This window comes from Chelonia mydas, chromosome 4 (assembly GCF_015237465.2).
Source record: "Chelonia mydas isolate rCheMyd1 chromosome 4, rCheMyd1.pri.v2, whole genome shotgun sequence".
Taxonomy (NCBI): Eukaryota; Metazoa; Chordata; order Testudines; family Cheloniidae; genus Chelonia; species Chelonia mydas.
The window spans coordinates 65,087,464-65,112,516 of NC_057852.1; the positions used below are offsets into that span (position 1 = coordinate 65,087,464).

The 25,053-nt window shown below is 42.5% G+C and overlaps 1 long non-coding RNA gene across 1 annotated transcript in view; it reads right to left on the reverse strand.

The window, feature by feature from the left end:
• Positions 1 to 23,787, reverse strand: part of LOC122465690 — a 60,288-nt gene extending 36,501 nt beyond the window's left edge. The window contains exon 1 of the long non-coding RNA XR_006290698.1: positions 23,707 to 23,787. This is a non-coding gene — a long non-coding RNA (uncharacterized LOC122465690). The remainder of the gene's footprint in view (positions 1 to 23,706) is intronic.
• Between the last annotated feature and the right edge of the window lie 1,266 nt (positions 23,788 to 25,053).

The window sequence follows — 25,053 nt, forward strand, 5'->3', positions numbered from 1 at the left end:
GTGATGCTGAGGGGTAGGACAGTCATCAATCAGGGCATCTGCAAGGAATTTTTACCACATGGGAAAATTGGCCAATTACTGTGATGGATTATGCCCCCTCCCTTCCACCCCCCCCCCCCCCCCACTTTCCACAGATATCCATGAAATCTGATTTTGGGGGTTAGGGGACAAGTGCTGCAACTTTAATAGACTCATAAAACATAGGTCTGGAAGAGACCTTGAGAAGTCACCAAGTACACCCCCCTGCACTGAGGCAACATCTTATAAATCTAGACTATTCCTGATGGGTGTTTCTATAACGTGTTCTTAAAAACCACTGATCCCCCTTGGCATAGGCACCGACTCCATGGGTACTCCGGGACTGGAGCACCCACAGGGAAATATTAAAGGGTGCACAATGGGTGCTGTGCACCCACCGGCTCCCCTCCCCGCCCCCCCAACCCCACCTCACCGCTGCCTCCTCCCCGAGCGTGATGCGTCCCTGCTTCCTCCGCGTACCTCTCAGTGCTTGCTGCCGCAAAACAGCTGTTTCGTGGCGTAACAAGATCCGGGAGGGAGGGGGAGGAGCGGGAACGTGGCACACTCAGGGGAGGAGGTAGGGCCAGGGCGGGAATTTGGGGAAGGGGTTGGAATGGGGGCAGGGCAAGAGGGGGGGTCGAGCACCCACCGGCGCCAGTAGAAGTCGGTGCCTATGCCACTTGGAAGCCTATTCCAGAGCTTAACTACTGTGAACTTCTGGCATGCAAACCAGACCAATGAGAGGTGTCTCCAACTGGCCCATAACCTTGGGTGCCTCACAATGCTTTGCTATTGTAGTTCCGAACCTGGGCCACTCACAAAAAGGCTAACATCACGCAGGTCACACCCTGAGTGTCTGTGCATAGCTGCAGCCCTTGTCCAGCAGCTCTGACCCCAGCAGCACTCCAGTCACACTCTGGCTTTCACCAGCCTTGGCTACTTAATGTAGGGTGACCCCCCAAACACACACCCCAGTCCCAAATTTCCCCCCAAAGCATGTGTTCTGCGCTGTCCCGGAGAGGGCTGGACAGTTCAGATATTAAAGGTCTCTTGTCCCTGTAAGAGGTCAACAGTCTGCTACTTTAACTGGAGCTACCAAACAGTTCAGTTTAAACAGCAGTGAATTGGTTTAAATAAATAAATAAATAAAATTTAAAAAACCCACCCACAAAAGACAAGATTTTAAATGAATTCAAGTATCAAGTATTAAAGTCACAAATAGTTACAAGATAAAACACTTTCTAACACCCAAAACTTACCAAGACAGACTTGGTTCAAGGTAAAATCCTTCCCACATGTACACAGCAACATGGCTTACCAAATTTTCAGGTCAGGATTGCCCCCTAAAGGCAAAGGGCTGCTTCCTTTGTCTTCTTAAGTGAAAGAGGGATAGCTCTTTTATAGTCCCGTTAATCTTAATCCCGTTAAACAGATAAGCTGTTGCCAGCGGGGGAGTGGGGTGGGAGGAAGTTTTGTTTCATGGTCTCTGTGTGTATATAATGTCTTCTGCAGTTTCCACGATATGCTATGCATCCGATGAAGTGAGCTGTAGCTCACGAAAGCTCATGCTCAAATAAACTGGTTAGTCTCTAAGGTGCCACAAGTACTCCTTTTCTTTTTCCGTTAATCTTTGAAGTTGATTCTTCTGGGAGTTACCCCTCAAAGCAAAATTTAGTTAAAAACAGCAAAGAAGGCAACAGGGAGCATGGAGCCTCCTTCACTACCAGACTCCTCTCCTCACCTGTGTTTACTTAAATGCAAAGTTTGCTTTGTCTCTTGCCATCTTCTCTCCCTGCTGTCTCAAGGACCATGTTTACTACTTATATGTAAATGGAGGTAAACATTTCTTTGTGGACATTACTTCTGCCTGAGCAGGGCTGTGCAGTTTGGAACATGCACCAATATAGTCATACAGGGGGATTTCATGCCTTCGGTAATGTTGCTACATACGTCACCATATTATTTACACGCTAATTATTCATTTTCAAATGATACCTCACATGGCACATTTTGTATACATATTATTACAATATAGACTGGATGAAGTTTGTGAAGATGGGCATCAGAGGGGAAAGAATCTGCTACTCTGATTCAGAGTACTTCCTGTGCGTGGGCGTGCCCTACCTGTGCATGGGACTGTCATTTGCACATCAGACTTAACAGCCATTAAATAATTCATTGGCACATACACCATGCTCTATAAAGAGCGACAGTGCCACTGAACATTACAATATTGTGGAGGATGTGAATATGGGGTGATTTTGGTCACAATTACCTTTATGGTTAGAAAGTTTTTCCTTATATCTAACCTCAATATTGTATGCTGCAGATTCAGCCTATTACTTTTTGCCCTGCCTTTGGCGGACATGGAAAAGAATTGATCACCATACTCTTTACAGCAGCCCTTAACATATTTGAGCTGTCAGGTCTCTGCTTAATCTTTTCTCAAGAATAAACATGCCCTTTTAAAAAAAGCTTTCCTCATAGGTGAGGTTTAGAAAACCTTATTTTTTGTTGCTCTCCTCTGAACTCTAATTTATCCACATTTTCCTAAAGCATAGTGCCCAGAATTGGACAGTTTTCCACCTAAGAACTCACCAATGCCAAACAGAGCAAGACAATAACCTCTGGTGTCTCACATACGACTGTCCTGTTAATACACCTCAAAACGATGATAGCCTTTTAGGCAAATGCATTGCATTGACAAATCATTCAATTTGTGATCCACTATAAACGCAGAGATCCTTTTTAGCAGTACTTCTGCTTATCCAGTCATTTCCCATTTTGTAGTTGGGCATTTGATTTTTCCTCTCTATGTGTAGCACTTCACATTTGTGAATTCCATTTTGTTGATTTCTGACCAATTTTCCAACAACTTTGTCAAGGTTATTTTGAATTCCAATCCCGTCATCTAAAGTGCTATCAACCTCTCCCAGCTTATCATTATACACAGATTTTATAAATCCGCTCTCCACTTCATTAGCCAAAGTTATTAATGAAAATATCGACCAGTCACAGGCTCAGGACTGACCTATGGGACCCTACTAGATACATCCTTCAAGTCTGACAGCGAACCAATGGTAACTACTCTTTGAGTATGATCTTTCAACCAATTGCGCTCCCACTGTGGCACTGCGCCCCCATATTCTTGGTAGTGAGAGTTACTGCATTATGGCATAACGGATGTATTTTATGCAAGATAAGGCATGTGAGACATCATTGGCAAGGTTATGATTTACTGAATATGATGTATCATTTTTGTATCTGAAGTTAGAAATATTGTCTATGCACCTATTACAAATGTGTTTACCTGGGGAACACCCACTAGACAGAATGCAATCAGACTAGATAGCTGGTTGGGAAGGGCCATGAGGGAGAACAATAGATCTTTGAATATACTAATCTCCCACCAGGGAGCTTTCCTGGGGATGCTGCAAACAGCCTCGGAGTTATGGCTTCAGGGACATGTGACCAAGTCACCTGGTACTGGACTTCATGATAATACTAGTGTTTTTCCACTGACCGGGAGTGAGAATCAAACTTGAAGACAAAGGATTTCAACCATATGCAAAAGCTATTTAAGGCAGGGGAGTAACATCACTGTGGTTCATTCTTCATTGACTCCGTGCCCAAGAAAGAAGACTGCTGGAAACACCTGAGAAACAAAAGGACTGAACTAGGGGAAGGGCTGAAACCGGGCTAGAGGGTGGTCTACCCTGTGAATGGAATATCTGGAGTTTTAAGCTGCAAGAAAGTTTGCAGAGAGTCTTGAAGGCAAGCTGCACTGCTTAGAACAGCATTTAGGGAACAAAATTTAGAGAATTTGCTGCTTATATCCAATTAGGGTGAGAATTTGCTGCTCATATCCAATTTTATTGGTGTATTAAGCTTGGATTGTGTTTTTGTTTTATTTGCTAGTTAATCTGCTTTGATCTGTTTGCTATCCTTTATAATTACTTTTTTTAAAAAACCCTTTCTTTTAGTGAATAAACTTGTTTCGTTTGGTCTAAAAATTGTGTGGGGAAATCATAATTTGGGGCAGTAAGCTGTATATATCCCTCTCCACTCTGAGGGAGGGGGCAAATTTAATGAGCTTATCCTGTACTGTTCTCTGTGCAGTGCAAGACAGTATAATTTTGTGTTTACCCTCTACAGGGGGGTGTCCACTTGAGTAATGGGCAATTTCCTTAGCTGAGCCTTCCCATGCAGAGCTGATTTCAGGGTCTGTGTTTCTGCAGCTGGGTATGTCCCTACCTCTGTGCTGGTGAAAATGAGAGACCGGAAGCATGTCTTCAGCTTGCCACAGCATTACAGGGTAAAAGGGAGCCCAGGCTGGTGGGCTCAATAGTGCCCCAGTTCCAGGTAGCACCTCAAAGGGGGGGTGGGGAGGATCAGTCACACCCACCTTATACCCACCGTAAATTTAATCTAGACCACATATATGACATTTTCATACGCAAAGTAGAAATAAGACTGTCAAAAGTCTTACTAAAAACCAAGCTCTATCGTGTCTACTGCTTCCCCACTGCCATCCACTAGGCTGTAACCCTGCCAAAGAAGGAAACTGGTGATTTGCCATTATTTATTCTTGACAAATATATGCTGGAGATCCCTTCTAATCCTGTGATCCTTTAGGTCGCTATACATTGATTGTTTAGTAATTAGCTTCTGGTACCTTTCCAGGTATTGAGTTAAGCTGACAGGTTTATAATTTCCTGGGTCATCTTTGTCCCCCTTTTTAAAAAATAAGAGAAACATAGTAACTTCTTCAATCCTCTGGGGTCTGACCCATCTACCAGGAGTTCTTGAAAATAATTGTTAATGGTTCCAAGATTCCTTCAGCTAGTTCCTTAAGTACCCTAGGATGAATTTCATCCAGTACTCCCACTTGATTACTTCTAACGTAACTAGATATTCTTTAACCTATTCTTTCCCTATTTTGGCCTGTGTTCTTCCCCCTGTCGGAGAAAAACAGAGTTCTCACTCTCAGTTTGGGTGCAGCAAATCAGGTACACTTTATTATCTCAAGCAATTGCACAGAGGGAGAGAGTGCACTAGGACACAGGGTTTCCCCCACCTAGGCAGGTCTCTCCCAGACAATTTGAGCAAGTATTTATACCTTTATTACAGACAATAATAAGCAATAACTGCATATTGTTTATACATATTTCTTCATGATATCTTATTTTTCTTACCATTTCTCTTATAGTCTGCATTCTATTCTTATCTAATACAAGGTCACAACAGCCTCTTTCACAGTTGTTTTCCACTTGCTTCGCGCTATCCCTGTTTCTACAAATCTTGCGTTATTAAAGCTAGAGTTAGCCTGACTCCTGCTCGTTTCAGAGGACTGCATCCAAATTCCCTTTATTTACTTCCACACCCCCTTGTTAATATTAATTGTGTTGAGTAGCTAGTCAGCATTAACCTTTTTAGAGAAGATTATAGCAAAATAGGCATTAACTCAGTCTTCTTGAGGTCATCAGTTATTAGTTTTCCTTCCCTGATAAGCAGAAGGAAAGGAGAAGGATCTACACTTTCCCTCAGTTTTCCCTTCTTTCTCCTAATGTATTAAAAGGCAATAAGAAGAAGTTCTTTAATGTTGCTTAGTTGGCGTAATTCATTTTGTACTTTAACCTTTCTGATTTTGTCCCTTCATGCTTGTTCTAGTCTTTTGCACTTCTCCTTAGCACTTTGTCCACATTTCTACTTTTTGTAGGATTCCTTTTAGATTTTCAGGTCATAAGGAGCTCCTGGTAGAAGCATATTGTTATCTTTCTATTTTTTAATGTTACCTTTGCATCAGAATACTTTGTTGTTGTGCCTGTAATATTGTCTCTTTGAGAAACTGTAAGCTCTCCTGAACTCCTTTATCCCTTAGATTTTCTTCCCACAGGAACTTACCTACCAGTTCATGGGTTTGTTAAAGTCTGCTTTTTGTTTTTTAAGTCCATTGTTCTTATTCTGCTTCGCTCATGTTTTCTTTCCTTAGAATCAAGAAATGTATCCTTTCATGATCATTCTCATCCAACTGCTCTTATATTTTCATAACCAATTCCTCCCTGCTGGTCATAATCAAGTCTAAAATGACTGTCGTCCTGGTTACTTCCTAAAACAAAATGTTGCCCCAATACTTACTGGAAATTTTGTGTTTTACAATATTACTTTTCTAACAGATGTCTGGATATTTATAGTCCCCCATTAGTACCAGGTCTTGTGTTTTGGAATATTTCGGTTATGTGTTCTAGCAATGCCTCATCCACCTCCTCTTCTTCTGGCAAGTTCCAATGTGGATGGGGAATTAGGAAGTGTCCACGTGAGGTCACTGTAACCCAGTGGACTACCTGGGCATAACAATGCATGGTGAGGAGGTATGCCTCTATGTCTGGCACCGCTTGTTGCTCCCCTCATCTTATGTCTCATATCTCCAGCGTGAAGGAGGGGAGTGGTTCAGGAGTCAGGCTTCCACTTAGGGTCCCTTTCCAGACTTAAAAGGGGCATGGCCTTCGCACCCACCCTCAGGTTTGCAGTGTGTTGGGCCACGAGTGACAGTTGAGAACTGCACCAAAACAAACCTGCCAGGTAGTTTGGAGTAGTTACCTCAATTAAAAGCTTTAAATAAAGTTGCAGCCTCTGCATTTAATCATCCTCTGTCTGTGTCATGGGCACAAACAAGGACAATAACCTTAAGTTAAAAAACATACAATACTTGTTTTTAAAAAGTGTTTTGAGACTTATCAAATTATAGACATTTAAATGATTTAAATGGTTACACTGTTTACCAAGGCTTTCAGTGCATGAACAATTCTGATAACCATTTTAATACATTTGCAATCATTTGCTAAACACTTAAAGTTACCAAGACATTTCACTACCTCTTCCCCAAATTGGCCCCTGAAAAACTAACATTTAAAGTTTTTCTGCAAAATGGGGTTCCATTTTTTGACCAGCTCTAAAGATATTAATGGCATGAGGAAAAGTAATAGGTTTATATAGACCCTAACCTTGCAAACATTTAAGCACATAGAAGTCAATGGGACTATTCATGTAAGTGAAGTGCATGTGTACATGGTCACAGACTCAGGACCTTAAATTGTAAACCAGGATTGTCAAGATGTTTGTACAAGTTCTCACTACTAATGAACTACAAAGTTCAAGATCCTGTAGACAGAGAAAATAATGTGATTAGTGATTCCTCTAGCATTTATGGTCATTTTGTTTAACTCCCTCATGCTCACCTCTATCATTGCAAGATTCTCTCTTCTTGTTTAAGCGTTAACTTTTTTTCTTACAGCAGTTGATAGTACTTTAATATATTTCTCATTGGCTAGGTCGTTAGCTAACATAAATCAGCATAGCATCATTGAAATCTAGCAGTACCAGTGGAAATATCAGTCCCTCCACAGTACCAACCCTAACCTAGTGGGATAACCTCCAATTCTAAGAGAGTAATGCATGCAGACTCAATTCCTTGGTCCATTGGATAAAACGATCAACAGATACAAATATGGATTGTGGGGCTGACATTTCCCCATTAAGAATCGACTCAAATCCACAAACTTATTTCATATGAAAAAAAAAAAGCTAGTCAATGACAATAGTTTGTGTTTTATAACTGATTTATCAATAGGACTCACTAAAGTCAGCAGAATTCTACAGCTGAGGATCTGACCTAATTATTAAACTTTATTAGGGTTCTCTATAGCACTCGTCACTGTAATATTTGAAACCTGGAACACAAAGCCAGTGAAAGGCTCAATATCCTCTACCAATCAGTCCCTTACACAAGCTCAATTTTAGATAAAGCAGTTGACTGCACTGCACTTAAAGCGGGGCAAATGGGTGGGCTTGCTGAAGGAGGGCAGCTGTGCTTTATGGCTGGGGGGGCTTTATGAGCTAGTGTGATTGCCCAATGTCAGATCAGAAAGCCAGGCATTGAGAGGGAGAGGGAAACAGAGAGAGAGAGGAGGTAGCTTAGCTCTCTCTTGTCCCAACCCTGTTTTTACCAAATCCATGGGGAATTAGGTTTTGCCTCATTCCTGCTTGGCCAGATTAGCACTGGGAGAAATTTACCTTCACTGCGGGGAGGGTAACAAATGTTGCACAGGGCAGTCCTAGTGGAGGTGAAGGGGTAAATGGTGGCCTGGGGTGGGCTCCCCACACCAGGGGCAAGGGGTTACCACCAGGACAGGGGTTGGGGAACCCCCACAGTGGTGTGGTAGATCACCCAGGGTAGACTCATGCACTGGGGGAAGGGGATGCTCCAGGGGAAGCAACTACACATGCCGGTGAGCAGGCTGTTTGCTGGTGGGTTAGCCAGCAGCCATTTGCAGCAAGTGACCAGTGAGGTTGTTTCCACAGTACTGCAGGGCTTCCAAAGTGTACTGAGCCACCCAGAACCACAATGTTCTTCTACACTGAATCAAGGAGACGGGGGTGAGGCTGGTTCCAGCAGTAAGTGTGCTTTGCAGGACCGGCTTTGGGCACCAGCAAAGCAAGCATGTGCTTGGGGCGGCACAATTCCAGGGGTGGCGTTCCGGCCACTCCCCCCCACCCCTTTCTTTTTTTTTTTTTTGGCTTGGGCAGATGTGCTCGGAGCTTGTGGCGGCAAAAAAAGCTAGAGCTGGCCCTGGTGCTTTGCAACAGACAGAGGTGGGGGGGAGGAGGGGGGCTCAGGGAGGTGCAGGATCTGGGCTAAAATTATACCATCTCAGAGTGTACTGGAGGGGGACAGGACCGAGCCTTGTGGGGTAACAAATAGGCCAGGGCCAGGAATGGGAGTCCCAGAATCCATATCAGATCCATCTGGAGGGTGCACCCTGGCTGGAGACACCCCTGCTGGTGTTGTGCAGCTGCTGAAAGCTAATCTGCAGTTGCTGCGACAGCTTCAGGCATGTGTGGGTGAGGAGTTTGGCCTCGATTCCAGGGGAGGCCCAACATGGGCCTGAGTTTGGGAGTCAGGAGACAGGCCGGCAGGGAAGACTCCCCTGCACGGGTGCGGGGGGCAGCAGTGTGGTGAAAACCCCTGAGCACATCAACTCACTGGCTGTTGACAGATAACCTTCTGGAAGACAGTTGAGCTTCCTGGGGAGGCTGTGGGGGAACAGGGCACAGAGGAGGCCCCATCAGTCAGACCCAAGTATGGTTATGCTCGGGTGGGTGACCTCATGGGCGTTCACCTGCTCAGTACAATGAAGGACAAAATCCTGAGTGGGGAATATGTGGACCTATTATCCCTCTTGCACAGGGAGGCGTTGACAGAAAGTAAGCTGGAACACAGTGCACAGAATGAGTTGCCCAAGCGGCCATGAGTGCCTAGAACGTGGGAAAATTGGGAGGCTGCCTTCCTTATTTCTGCAGATGTTATAGTGCAGGCCTACCCAGAGAGAAGCTCAGCCTTGTTTAAGTATATGGATAGAATCAGGCGGGCATACAATACGTTTGGGGGCATGTATTGGTTTACTTATGACGAGCAGTTTCGATTAAGGGCAGTAACACAAACTGGGATCCGGTGACACATACCACATCACACGCTGTGGTTAGAGTGGATGACTCCACAGGGACCAGGATTTCACACGAATAGTGGCCTGTTCCTTCCACTGCAAGCTCAGGAGAGGCACGAGTCACATAATATTTGCTGGGCATTTAATAACAGTGTTTGTTGTTGCAGCCCCTGTAGATTCAAGGATATGTGCAAGATATGTTTTGGGACCCATTCAGCCTGTTCTTGCCTGAGCCGTAGGGGCCGATTGCAAGAGGAAAACATAACTGGGGGTGGTTCAAGTGCCAACTGAGGTTTGGCTGAGTTGGACAGGGTATGGGACACAGAACACAAGTTGGGGAGGGGGCCCCGTTGGTACTGGTGCAATGGGCATGGGCACCACTGCTAGCTGTGTTAAAGGTTCTCCTATAGGATTACCCAACAAGACAGATGGGGCCTATTTGTGGAAGGGGTTTACTGTGGGATTTCAGATCCCCTTTGTGCGGAATAGGACTCATGTGATGTCAAAAAATTAAAAAGTTAGTAACTGGGATGGGCTATATTGTTCAAGAAAAGATTACATAGGAATTAAAGGAGGGCAGGGCAGCTGGGCCATTTGACCAATTACCTATAGAAAACTCGAGGGTGATGAATTAATCACCTGCCGTACCCACCAGGTGGCTCCGTTAACGATGGGATAGACCCGGCGCTATGTTCTGTGCACGGTTCCTCCATTGACGAAGCCGTTCATATGGTTAGGGCTTCTGGCCCGGGGGTAATAATGGCTCAGTGAGATATCAGGTCTGCTTTTCAACTGGTGCTGGTGCACCCATTGGACTTTGACCTTTTGGATTTCTTTTTTGAGGCACAATTTTATTTTGACTATGGCTCTGCCCATGGGCTGTTCGGTATCCGGTTCAGCATTTGAAAAATGTAATACACTGTCGCACCAGGCAGTGGTGCAGGCAGCAGAACTATGTCAAGTAGTGCATTATTTGGATAATTTTTTGTTTGCAGGACGAGCCTGGTCAGATGGACCTAATGGACATTTCAGTCCTGGCTAAACAGTTGGGGGTACCCCTAACAGAAGAAAAACCAAAACCAAAACAAAATACAAACATACACAGGGGGCCCTTCCATTACACTGACCGACCTGGGGATCAAGCTGGACACCAACGAGGGCATATCTTCCAAGCACGTGCCGGGCATGGATAATGGCACAGCAGACACCTTGTCTCATTTCCAGTTTGAGAGATTTTGTGAGCTTGCACAAGGAGCTAGCAACAAATCTGTGCAGATGCTGCTGGCTCTATGGAACCTCAGCATATGATGTAGTCAGTGTCATGGAGATTTGTGACTCAGGGCACACAGTTGAGCTATGTAAGAAGGTTTTTTTTTGTTTGGTTGGGTTTTTTTAAAAATGAGTTTTCAATGTAAGGATCCAGAGTGCTGGTCACCTATACTACCCACCACAGAGGGCGATTGTTGTGGTACCTGGTTGAGGACAACCCAGCTGCTGGTGCCCTTTGACAATCCTGGCATGGTGCAAGGGACAATGGGTTCTTTCAGGAGAATGGGGCTTCACCTATTGGGGCTGCTATACAAGAGGTCATTGGGAGATGTCTGGGAACCCAACTGGGTTGGTGGGGGGAGGGGGAGAAGAGGAGGCAGCCAAGCAAATTGTTGGTGCTTTCTTGTGGTGGATGTCCAGTGCAGGTATTTCATAGGGAAGGCATCCAGTGACCAGATAAATGGCCTGGTAAAGGACTTAAATGGAGGTGCTGGATAAAAATAACAGAATGGGGGAGGGGGATTGGGGACTGCTATGATTGGTATGGCAGGGAGCCACCGCCATCCCTCCCCCCAGCCGCCCATTCTCATACCCCACCTTAACCCTCCTATGAGGGGGTGGATGGTAAGGTCCAAGCCATGGGTTGGCTGGCGGGACCTGGATGGAAAATGAAGTGAGACTGGGTAATGATTTGAATAAATATGGATTTGCCTGCACTGTATACTTCATCAGACAGCCATATAAAGTTGTGGCTTGATTAAAATCCATATCAAGTGTCTCCTGTCCTTCTTTCAGTATACCTAGACAATGAACTTCCCTCTCAACTAACATGATGTTGCTAGCATAGCACATTTTACTGCATATAGAAGAGCTGAGTATAATTGCCTAACTTGGTATTTACTTCTTGGTCCAAAAGTAGTCAGGAGACATACAAGTCAGTGAGCAGTCTCTCAATAATCCGTTGAAAAGTCTGCAGGCAGATTTAGAAGCAGTGTTTTTGGCTCCAAAGGGAGTTCTATGAATTTCTCCCGAGTTTGAAACTGCCTTGCAGAACAGTGTCTTAAAAAAGGCACAGAAAGACATGTAGACGCTGCATAAGCCTTTTGTGGTTACGTATACACTGAAAGCAAATTTAATTGTTTGACCTGCCTAAACTGAAGATAAATGTATTTCAAACAAGAATGGGGCATCATCTTTTCTCCAATAATATAAAATTAAATCCTGCAATAAGAATCAAGATAGGTAGATTTGATTTGAAGTCTATTGTCAAATCATGCATCATAGATTTATAAATATCTGCTCTGGAAGCTAGTCTCTTAAGTATGAAAAGCTCACTGAGCTGATGAAGTAAATCCCACAGAATGCCTGTAATCAATCTCAGAGATCTTACATGTATGAGTATATGATACTGCAGACAGATGGCATGAATAGCCTCATCCACGAAGCAGTGCAACTGCTCTGGGGCTGTGGGGGAAATCCATATCAATACTCAAATGAACTAGCATAGTTAGTTAGTTATTCTGAAAGACTGAGCAAATGGAATTAAAGAATTTTTCTAGTTAAATTGTATGTGAAGTACGCTGTAAAACAATGCATTTTATGAAGATGCAAATCATTTGTAAGACTCCTAACCACTATTAAACAATTGGCATGACCTTGGGTTTCCAATTTGCAAGTATTTTTAGAAATCCATAACTGCCATAATTGATTAAACTTTCCGTTACCATAGTTAAAAGCCTTGTAAAGCTTCCATTGTTCTTGAGTAATTGGTAATAATATGCTGTTGTTCTAATGGGCGCTTGTGCATGACTGCAATATTAACAATTTACCCTTTGATTTTTAGCACATTATAACTAACAGGAAATAGTATATCAAGTTTCAACTTTGTATATTTGGTATAGCTTCAAAATCACATCAAAAAGGCTGCAAGAACGACTACAAGGGACTTGATAACTCAATAATATTAAGGGCTGTTCTAAAAAGATCAATTGTTCTGCATGTCCACTGACAATAGGTCAAATAGTAATCATCTTAGTTTGCAGCAAGGGAAATTTAGGTTAGATATTAGGAAAAAAGCTCTTTAAGTAAGCACTGGAACAGGGTACCTAGGGAGGCTATGAGATACCTATGATTGCAGGTTTTCAAGAACAGGCTAGATATACTCCAGTCAGGGATGGTCTAGGTATACTTCATCCAGCCTCAGTGCAGGAGAATGAACCAGATGACCTCCTGAGGTTCCTTTCAGCCCTACATTTCTATGATTAGTGAAATCAAGTACAAATAAAGTCTCCATGAAAGAGCACATTCACTCTAATGATCAGCACATGTGTACTAACACACAAATTTGGAGCTGCATCCTTTTTGTTATTAAACATTGTCTTAGAAGAAGTCCTAAAAACGTTAGCAGCCTAGTGTACCTACAGTGGGCCTGGATGAAAAATATTAAATGTTAATCGAACTTCTGAGAAATTGAGCAAAGAGCAGATCTGAGTTTGGTTCAACTTTTGGGTGAAGGTTTGAGTTGTGTCTTATTTTATCTGAAGGGTTTTTCCAAGTCTAGTAGGCTAGTGTCCCAGAGGGGTTTGCACCAATGCACTTATACCAACAGCTGGCAGTTGATGGGGCCCGGCCCTGCTCACAGCCAAGGCCCTGGTCAATGGCCCTGGCAACACCCCGTGACTGAACACATCCCTGTATTCACACCCTACGCACCATTGTAATAATCTTTGTGCTACATATGCTTTATGAGTTATCAGATTTCAAAGGATACCTCACTGGTCAGTAATATCATGGTGAAATATATGTAGCAACATTATATGTAAAGTTATGCATTCCCCCGAATGCTGTTGGTAGCAGCTGTTCAAACCCACATTGCCCCAGTTAAGTAGGAATGGTCAAGCAGGTCTATTTTAAAAGAATGAGTGTCTACCTCAATTTACATATGCAGTAAAGAAGGTCCTTGAGACAGCAAGAGGGAGACATCCCAGACTCCCACCTCCTTCTTTACTGTTTAAGTAAACTTCGCTTTGAGGGGTAGTCCTCAGATGAATCCATTTCAAAAGGGGATCTAACTAAAAGTGAGAGGCAAAAGGATCCCGGGTATTAAATTATTATTATTTTCCTCTAACATTCACACAGAAGATGGCAAAATAAACTAGACCTTTGGACAGGGTTCTGACCTGACAATTTTGTGAGTCCCGTTGCTGGGAAGGATTTTACTTTGAACCAAGTCTAGTTTGTTTAAATTTAGTTATTGGAAGTTGTGATGCATGGCTAGAAAGGGTTAAACATCCTGCAAAATAAATAACCCTCAAAAGACATGTAGGGAGATAATGTTTGTGTTTTTGTGTATTTATGTATGCATGAGTAGGGTCAACAATGTAATCAACAGTCCCCATCTGTGCTGTATTCTGATATCATTTAAATGAATTGTAAACACAGGATCTCTCAGTATTCGTCTCTTTTAAATGTACTGTGAATGGTGGAGGAACAAGCAAATGGCCTTATGTTAATTCATCTAGCTAAGTACTGGTGAAGGACCTCCTTCAAAGTCATCCTAATTACCTTTTGTTCCCTGAGGAACTCCAACTTGTCAAAAGACATGAAATTGTATAAAAGATCTTTGGATCCTGATTCTGTCATCTCAGATCTGCTTAAGCTTCATCAGGGGAAGTTTGAGTTACAAGCCTGAGGTCCCAGTTATGCTGGTACGCCCTGAATATGATATTTGGACATTGGACTACGACCTATAAACTGAATTCTGAAAGAACTCTTTGCAACTACAAAGCTCACCATCTCTGCTATGAATCTGAACCTCAATGACTGAACTCATGTCTGTATGTATATTGATCTTTTAACCATTCTCTCGTTATTTTAAATAAATTTTAGTGTAGTTAATTAGAATTGGCTGTAGTGTGTATTTGGGTAAGATCTGAAACATTCATTAACCTGGGCAGTAATGTGTTCAATCCTTTGGGATTGGTAAAACCTTTTCTTTTATATGATGAAATAAGATTTACAGAAATTTTCATCATATTTGACGTGGGTAGCTGGAGGCCTGAGGCTGGATCACTTAAGGGAACTGTGTTTTTTGGACTTCTGAGTAACCAGTAAGGTAAATAAGAAGCAGTTTTATGCTGGCTTGGTAAATCTATCACTTAGCTTTATGGGGATTGTCTGCCCCATTCTTTGCAGTTCACCCTAACTGAGTGACCATATCTGGCTCCCCACTAGGACCCCGGTCACAGAAGTTATCTTTTTCTCTCTTGTAACCATTTCTGACTTCAACTTTTTTATTCTTTAATTAAAACTATTCCAGTGTTGTGGTTAAACTGGGCGGTGTAGTAACTCCATTTAAAGTAGTCAATTGTTAGATATTGTTCCCGTACAGGGGCAACAGGCCTCCAATATCTGGACTTTGCATGAGAAGGCAGTGTAGAATACATGATTGGGTGGAAATTTGGGACAGAGTTTTCGAAGTCATCCTGCAGGTAGTAACTAAGGCTGCTGGGCTTTGTGTTGCTAGCAAGCTGCAGCTATACTCAGACACTCAGGTTGTGACCTGCATGCTGTTTGTGAGGAGCCCAGGTTGAGAGCTACAGCAGAAAAGCTGTAGACACACCCCAGGTTTCAGGGCAGATGGTGACAACCTCTCACTGATTTGGATTGTACCCCAGAATACACCAAAATCAGCTAGACCAAAAAAAGTCTACTCCCACTTATAAACAGACTAGAAGTGTCCCTGACAGTGACTCCTTCCAGCTTCAGATCACTTGTTAATGATCTACTGGCACAGATGAAGTTGCAGAAGTGGCCCCCTGCTCCTGGTGCCCCCAAGCATCGGTCCACATAAGGGGCTGTTTTGGGACCAGAGAATACCAGGGTCTAAGGGAAATCCAGCCATGCCGTTGGCACTGGTGGATGTGCATGGATAGTACAGGAGCTCTGAATCACCTGAGGAATCCTCTACCCAGGAATATTCCTTTAGGATCTTGATCTGCCAGATTTAAGGAAGTTTTGCATCAGCAGAGCAGTGCCATTTTGCACTCACTATTCATTATACGAGGAGTTTTGCACCCCACTTGGATTAGAGGTTAGGTTGAGACATATTAAAAATAGTGTGTTTTAATGTACGAAATTGTTTAAATTCTGATCTACTAAGTGTATGATTTTTTGGAGGGCTAAATCACTACTAAAGGATAAAAAAATTGGTAGGGCTGCATCTTTAAGAGGAGGTAGCAACAACCATGTATGTTGCCTCTCTAAAAGTGAATAGTTATTGAAGTTAGTCAAATCCAGAGAAGACTGAGCAACTTCAGAGGACCCACCCAAGCTAGGTGATTGGACAACAATGACAAATGTAGTTCAAAGCTGATAAATGAAAAGTAATACACATTGGAGGGAAAAAGCCGGAGTACTCATATCTTTCCGAGTTCTGAGTTAACCATATCAATTCAGGAAGAGAACCTTGGCATCACTGTGGAAAGTTCTATGTTTGATGTGCAGCTCTGGTCCAAAAAGCCAACAAGATATTAGTATGTACAACAGGGGTCCCCAAACTTTTTACCTCATGCCCCCTGTCAAGCTGATTCCCCACTCTGGCACTTTGAGTGCAGAAGGTGGGGGCCTACAAGGATTATACAAATTAATCCTGGCCACTCCAGGCTGGTATTAAACTTCCAATGTTACAGCTTCTCTCTAACCTTGTATGGGTAGATGCTGCCACCACACAAGTGCAAAAAAACCCTTTTGACCCAGGAAGGCACACTTGGGAATTCTTCCTTGTGGGGTACCCTCAAGCCCTTTCACACACCCCTCTGGGAAAGAGCTGAGAAAGAAAACAAAGGAAATCAGTTGTTGCCACCAGCTAATTAAACATATGCACAAACCTTTTAGGACACACAAAACCCCAATCCAGTTCTTTAAAAAGGTAAATTTTACTAAGAATTAAAATACATCTGGAACTTAGGCTTTTGCTAGATTTAAAAAGAGCAAATATAATAATTAAGAATCAAGAATGGTTTTCTTGAGGTCCAGCTCAATGGTTACAAGCAAAACAAAAGCATTTGGGAGTTAGCACAGAGGAGTTCAAAGCCTTACAAAAATAAAAGATAAACCTAATCGCGTCTTTCTAGACATTTCCTGATCTACTTACATATCTGGGGGTTTCAAACTGAGTAGTTTCTAGGTATGATCTGGTGATTTTCATACCCGGTTTACAGATTTTTACAGCATAGCCCCCTGCTGTGCCCCCCCCCCCATTTAAAAAAGTTCTAGCCCTCCCATTGGCTCTTTTGGTCAGGCGCCCACTCCCTTCCTTTTACCTATGGGCTTTTTTAACCCTTTACAGGTAAAGGGAGTAGAGAATAGCTACTAACAGGGATTTTATAGCTAACTGGCTGGCTGGCTGTCCATAAAAGGGAGCTACCCACCCCTCCGCACCCCCCTTCATTTAGCACACCCCCACCTTACCCCTGTCCACACCACCTCCAGCCTCCCAGAGCTTCTGCCAGGAGTGGGGCCAGATTTCCAGGAGGGAAGGGGACACGGAGAGGGGTAAGGGTGCCAAGGCTGGGGCCATAGCTGGGATTGGCAGTGGAGCTGGCAGTGTGGGACTGCAGGGCCAGTAGCGGAGCTGGGTGGTGCTCCCTCCCCACCCCCTATAAGGGCTGGCCCAGGGCCCCAGCTGTGCCCCCCCAAATGTTCCACCGTGCCCTCGCTAGGGGGTGTGCCCCACAGATTAGGGACCTCTGATATATAAGAGGTGGGATAGAGAATGTGGAAATCATTCTATTATATCAATGGTATAACCTCCATCTGAAATAGTGTGCAGTACTGGTGACCCCATCTCAAAAAGGATATGGAGGGAAACATGATGAGAACAATTAAGGGCCTAAACTCTCACATGGAGAGACTGAAAAGATTGGGATTGTTTAGCTTAGAAAGTAGATGAGTAAGAGTTGACATGATAGAAGAATGAATGGTTAGAGAAGGTTGACATTCAACGAAAATGAAACATGGCAAATTCAAAACGGATAAAGGAAACTAGTTTTTCAAGCAAAATGTAATTAGATTGTGGAACTGATAGCCGCAGAATGGCATGGAGACCAAAAATTTAGCAAGATTCAAGAAGAGTTTGGACATTTATGACCAAGAATATTCAGAATTGTAACAGTTAATGCTAACAAAAAAATCGGAAGGCATACAAAACCCCATGCTTCAGCACTTAAATCAATCTCCAACTATTACATATTAGGTTGAGACCTTCATGGGAGATGAATGCAAAGTAGGCAGATGTGGAACAATCACATTTCTTGCACCTTCCTGTGACGCTCCTGGCTCTGGCCCCTGTCAGGAGGAGGATTCTGGACTAGCTAATTCCTAGTTCTGATCTAGGTTGGCGATTCCTATTGATGGCTCGAGCCTGATCTTTGGTTTATGATTTAGTTTTGATATATTGAGCTTGTTTTATGCCAGTTTTGTAACACAAAGATCAAAGTGGTGAACCAGCTCCATTAAGAGATGTGACTTAAAAACTAAAACCAAACCCTATTGTTTCTATATTCTCCTTGTCAGGTTTTGTTTTTGTTTTTTTAAAAAACTTAATATCGTTCTTCCCCCATTTTCTTCTGCTTAGCTTAAGCACACAAAAGGCTGCTCTTTATGGTATTAAGGGACTCCATTTCTGTTTTATTTCCACTGAACTATGCCACAGAGTCAGTTTAACTTGCGTTTACTGAGGTGTTTTAGGTGGCTTGATTAAGGTTTAGGAATTTCATTGCTGTGTTGGAAAAAAATCCACTAAAATAGCAATAAGTAAATGAATAAAATACATGATGAAGATTTAGGTTATACTTCCAAATCAACTAGTAAAATAAACAAAATAGTTCAAGTTTTCAGCAATCACTCTCTCAATCAGGCCAGAAAAAAAATAAACCAAGCCAAGTAACAGACAGTGTTAGCACACTAATTCCAACCTCAATTAAACAGTGATGCAGCGGATTCTGTTGTCCCAACAGTTTATGTAATTTACCGTGCAGTCTCCAGCCTGAATATTAAAGCTAAACATTTTTACATGTTGGACATGTGAGCTAACAGTATCAAGGGAGAGTGAAAGCAAGTATGGGCTAGGGAACAAACATACCTGCTATACTGAAGGCAGTGCTAATGAGGTCCAATAAATCTCTTTCTGGCATTGAATTTATCAGAAGTAAAGCTTTCTTGTAGGATCTTGGTCCCTCTTTTCAGAGTCTGCAGAGGTCGGGATTCACAGCTCACTTAATTTCAGAGACAGAGAGAGAGAGAGACTACCTTTTGCCTCAAGTAACTTAAAAGTGAGCTTTCTGGCAGGATAAGGGAGACTGGCTGCAATTGGAAATCCACCTATTCTTCCACCATCCTTCTAGTTGAGGCTGTGAAGCAGGACTTCAAAGGTTGTGAGACAGAAACAAGGCCAAGAGAAGGATCCTCTTTTCATTGTAAGGGACGTCTGATCCCTTAAGGAATGAATCTCCAAGCTAAACTCCAATTTTTATTCACACATAGAAGCACAGGTGCCTTGTTCATTAAAATAATTCAATATCATTATATAATGATATTAGTATGAAATATGCTTAGTAACTACAATCCAGTTATAATTACTTTATAAATTTATTTGTGGAAGCTAAATAGACATTCAGAAAATTGCAAAAATATCAGGCTAATGGCATTTACATATAAATCACATTTTAAAAAATCTTCTTTATAATAGAGTCTATACTTTCGTCATGTTTCTTTACACAGAACAAAATTACCAAGTTCCCCAGTGGCTGACAAAAGAGTGCTAAATATACACTAGCAACTCTCTCATGCATCAAATTTGTAATAAAAAACATGGCTAAGTCTGAAGGAAAAATCTGCATTTTAGAGAAATCATTAAATAAAAATAATTGTTTTAACAGAGGGATGTTTTTCATTCTCCCCCTCTTCCCCCCACACAACACACACACTCCTTCTCCTAACCTGTTGTGATTCACACCAAAGTTGGCTGCATTTCAGTGGTGAGAGAAGTGTAATGTCATTTGGGTTCCTTTACACAGAGGCAATATAGATATTTAATATAGTTAATAAAGTATATTATTTAATGAGACTCATCTATGCCTCAATTTCTGTGGCCTCTACCAGCCTAATCCACTGCAAATCCTTTTAATTTGGAGGTTTGGGTGGTGGTTTTATCTGGTACTGAAAGCTCCTATCAGGTATAAATTGGCAAATCTGCCAGAGCATAGCCACTTTGATTCAGTGGTAAATGTAATGAACAAAGCTGTTGACTGAATCTAAAAATCTTTCCTTGATAGAGAAGGTCTCAGTTCTAACTTTAACAGCGTTTTCCTCCATATCAGTATACATCTCCCATTAAGGAAACATCCAGGATATGTCCACACTGCCATTAGACAACTGAGGCTGGCCTGTGCCAGAGGACTCAGGCTCTGAGGGCTCAGTCTAAGGGGTTATTTAACTGTAGTGTAGAGATTCAGGTTTGGGCTGCACTCTACCTGTGGGACCCACCTCACAGGGTCCTTGGAGACCAGGCTCCAGACTGAGCTGAACATCTACAATGCAATTAAACAGCCCCTTAGCCCAAGCACGGTGATTCCAAATCAGCTGGCATGGCCATAGGGTTTTTAATTGCAATATAAACATACCCCCATTCATCTACAGCTAGTGACCTGGCCCTTAAACTGCCAGCACAAGGACTTTTATTCTTTAGAACATTTGGCTCAACACCATTAGGTCTGTCACATCTTTTCATGCTTTAAATCACAGTTTAAGGTTTTTCTATTTAATTTTGTTAAAATGGACCTGTCTGCTTACTCTTGCTTTGCTCATTGTAGGTCACTGACATTTTCTTTTCACCTATCTTATGTGCTCTTTTGTAAAATACTTCAAGATATGCACGAGAAGTAAGTTATAAGTGAATTGATACACTGGATGGGTGCTTGTCAACATTAACATATTGAATGAATTTCAAACAAACATTTTAATGGAACTATTTGGCCAACATAATATAATCACTTATGAGGCAAACTATCTGAAACAGTTGTTTCTTTCTTATAGGAGTGCTGGATTTCAGTCCTGCATAAAATATATTAGCATTTAAAGGTCCCACAATTCATTTTCATAGCTGGCTTTCTGTGCTCATGCAATTTAAAAAGCAGTTTCTTGACTGTCCATTTAGCTGCCCCTGCTGTTAAAGATGTGCTCCTTAATCAGAATTTAAAAAAAAAAAAAAAAAAAGCTCAATATGTATTGAAAAATGCTGCAAGAAGTCTTTTGGAATTCTGCATTCCATCTGTGAAATTGAAATACATTCTTTAGAAATGAGAAACGGTGCAGCCTGCTCTCACAAAAAGAATATCAATATTCTGTAAAGGAGAGTGCTCCCAAAAAGAAAACCTAAATGTTTTCAATAGGACATATTTCAATACTACCTCTTCAGAGAGTCTTGAGGAAAGCAGCACAATGAAAAGGAACTCAGCTCTCTTTTTCCCTCAATCATGACTAAAGGCAAGAGATACAGAAAGGTATGTCATTTAAGAGGAAAACCCCCCACATTTTCCATCTTGAGAACAAAACTATCAGAAGTCAGTAATACCTTTCAAAATCCAAGACCACTGGAAATAAAAAAAAAACGTTCCTGTCAGCAAGTTCTTGAAGAACCTAATTGGTCTGTAAATCTTATTAAAATGAGATTACCATCCTAAATGTGACTATAAGAGCGTCATTATGGGGCTCCATGTTTATTGTCTCCGCACAATTCTGTTTCAAATTTGCTCAGTCTTGAAGGGTGAAGATTTTTGTTCCTCAGCAGTCAATTCTGCAAAACTCACTCAGGCATTTAAAAACTAAGCTGAGTTGTTCTTTCTAGTCATGTACCCAAGGCTTGAAATAGCCCAGTGGTGTGGGGGGAAATTGACCTTCTCCCAAGCTCCATCCAGTTGAGACAGACACCAAAATGAGGTAGACACCTATGCCTTCAACCATGCTCAACTTTGCTTGCCCATGGTGGAGCTTGAATCCTCCTCCGACATCTGCTGGTCTTGACTCACCCTCAGTGGAACTTTGCTTGTCCTCTGTCAGGCTTGGACGTCATTCTGGGCTCAGTTTGTTCTCAGAGGGACCCGTTTGTCCCTCTGAGATTGATGGGGTGGTTGGTTCCCTCTAGTTGAGATATTGCCTATCTGGCTATTGCACCCTGTTCTGGTGGGCGTAGCAATATTGCTGCTGCCTCTACCTAGTGCTCTCTCTCTCTCTCTCTCAGGAAGGCAGAAATGCTTGCTGCTTCTGTGTTGAGGGTAGCAAATAGACTCCCTCCCAGGGGTTTCAGACAGCAAAAGATGGGGAAACTGGCAGAAGTTGGGGGCCCAGCAGACAAACCCATAGGGAGAGCTCCTCTCATGAGGGACATTGTTTTTTTTCCCCCTATACTGAGTCTTCATGGGTGGGGCTACAGCTGTGTTTGAACTCGGATCATTCTCCCTCTGTTAGGAGAATGATGCCACGGACAACACAAAATAGCTGTTGAGGAGCAGACAGGAAATCATCAGGAAGCCCAGAAGTAAAATAAAAAGGGTAGATGGCCAAAAATGCCCTGGTTCACCAAGCTGGCATAAGGCAGAACAATTTGAGAACTGCAAGCACTCCTGACTCAAAAAAGGTGTATTATTGGGGTCAGTAAAGTGCAATTGTTTTGTTCCTCTATATACAATTTAAGGTAAAGATGAGGGTTAGGTTAGGGTTAAAAATTGTGTTCACAATGCATGAGCTGAACTAATTATTGCCCAATGTTTATCCTCCCTTTTCTAAGGGAAAGAATCAAGAAGATAGAAACTTTGTTTTTCTAATACCACCCATTAAATGCCAATAGCCTGATGCCGGTCAGACTTAAAGTCAGAGCAGGATACAGAGACACCAGTTGCAGCACCACCGGATGATGACCTCCTAGCCATACTCATTCTGCTGGGTCTCTGTGCATCATTTGATTAATGAATGATGCCATTTTCCAACCCCAGTGCAGATATGCATTGAAATGCACTGAAATGGCTGAGATCCTTCACATTCTGAATCACAGGTTCATTACATGCAGCTGCTTCTCCACCACCAGACCCTCACCTGTGGATTCTTATTGGGTGGTCACAGAGGGTGAGCGTCACTTTGCAGTCCCTCTTGAATATGCCCCGCGGGTAAACTTTGCTACCTTCACCCCTTTCTGGGTGGAACTATGCAGTCCTACCACATTGGCACATAGACTCAGTGACAAAGTCCCCATTTACCACTCATGATAATCAATAGGCCTAACTGTATTTGGCATCTGAACTTTCCTTCAGGACCTTGTGACCAGCAGCTGACTGAAGTGACTCAAAACAGGCCCTTCAAAACAAACTACATTTGTTCACCCAAAGGTACATATTCAGAGAAATGAGCTAAAACAGAAGTCTGTACACATCCAGTCTCACCTAAACATTATCCTTTCTTTGCAAATTTTGGTAAGCTCCACTTAGCTCATCTATTGCTGGCTGGAAAAGAAAATCTGCAGCACTCTGCCTCTGTGTCTTGCCCAAGTAACTGCTGCCCACTCACCCCCACCCTGCCTCTCTAGGTAGGGGTCTCAACTGTTCATTGGCCTTTCTGAATCTAGACTCCGGACTTGCCAAAAACAAAAACAAAAAAACAGCTGGCACCAGGAAACAGCATCCTTCCAATTAGTAGCTTCCTCACTGTTATCTTAACTCCCTTAAAGTTGTTGACTTCAGGTGTCTTATCTGACCATTATTTTGTTTCCCATTTGCTATTCCTAAGGCACCACCTGCATCAACTTTACCCAGCAACAAACAAAGCACTGCAACACATCATTACAATAATCTCACTTCAAGCCTACCTTCCCTCCCAGGGGCTCTGACAGGCAGCAGTTTCTCAAGCAGTTCCTGACTCAAAGTGAAAGCTAGAAGCCTACTTCTCTTCCCAGCCAATCTAGAGGTGAGGCTCTCTCCTTTTAACTCCTCCCCCCAAGCCTAGCACCTAAGGCAAGAGTAGCAGGCTAGGGCTGATTAAGCTCACAGATGCTTGTTAACCTTTTCCTGGCCAGTGTGGGGTTTGTACACTCTTTCATATCTGCTGCTACAAAACCCTTTTGATTCTTTAAAAAAATCATTTTAACTCCATACATAAAACAAACAAAATGTAAAACAAACAAAGAATCAAGTATCAGCCTGGGGGTCCATGTCCACTGTGTGAAGCCCAACCCAGCTTTCTGTAACAGCTGAGTTCCACAGCTGTAGAAATATAAGCACTGTTGCTGATTGAGAATTTTTCACTGGAACAAACTTTTGTTAGAAAATGCAGATTAATCAAACCAAAACTTGTGGCAATGTATTGGATGTAGAAGACAACAAGCTACAAGCCAAACAAGCTACAACCCAAAACTAGCCAACAAGCAACTCACAAGCCAATTAAGCCAAAAACAAGCTCAATTTCTGCTTTTTTTTTTTTTTTTTGCAGGTTTGGCATGTCTGCTTGGGACACATGCAGGGTTCAGCTGGTCAAAAAATGCAGAAAGAAAAGGTTAAAAAAATGATTTTCACTTTCTCAACCAGTAAAATAAACAACAAAATCTCTTTCAAAAAAAGTCAAAATTTTGAAAAATCCAAAAGTTTTGACCATCTCTAACATAGGGTTGTTCCGGTTGCAGTATGCACATATAAATGTGAGCCTCACCCCACAAGCAGTTTTACAGCTTCTGACTGCACAGCAGTTAGGGGTCCCTGCCCCTGCTATACACCAATGCCTGACCTTCCATAGGAGACTCTTGCCCCAGAATTATTGTAGCCAGTTTTTATGGTATGCTGGGACTCCCATGCTCTATACTGCTGTATACACTGACCTTAAGATTTGGCCCCAAAGTAGTAAAATACATAAAACAAACTGTCTAGTCAAAAGTTCAGCTTGAATGAGAATGGAAAGAATCTTACTGAGCCTATCATAAAGGCTCCAAATGTCATCATGCACTCTTCTCCTTCTTCTGTCAGTATTATTTTCATTAATGCCAGCTTGGACGATCACAATCATTCTTACATTCATCAGGTATGTGGCACTTTGCACTGTCTCATTAGAACTCTCAGGGCTATAGCTAGTGCAAGAGAAACCCATCTGAAGGCAGATGGAGAAAGATGGAAATTAGGAACAGGGAGACTGAAAGTAGAGTGCTTAGAAGATGGAACTAAATATA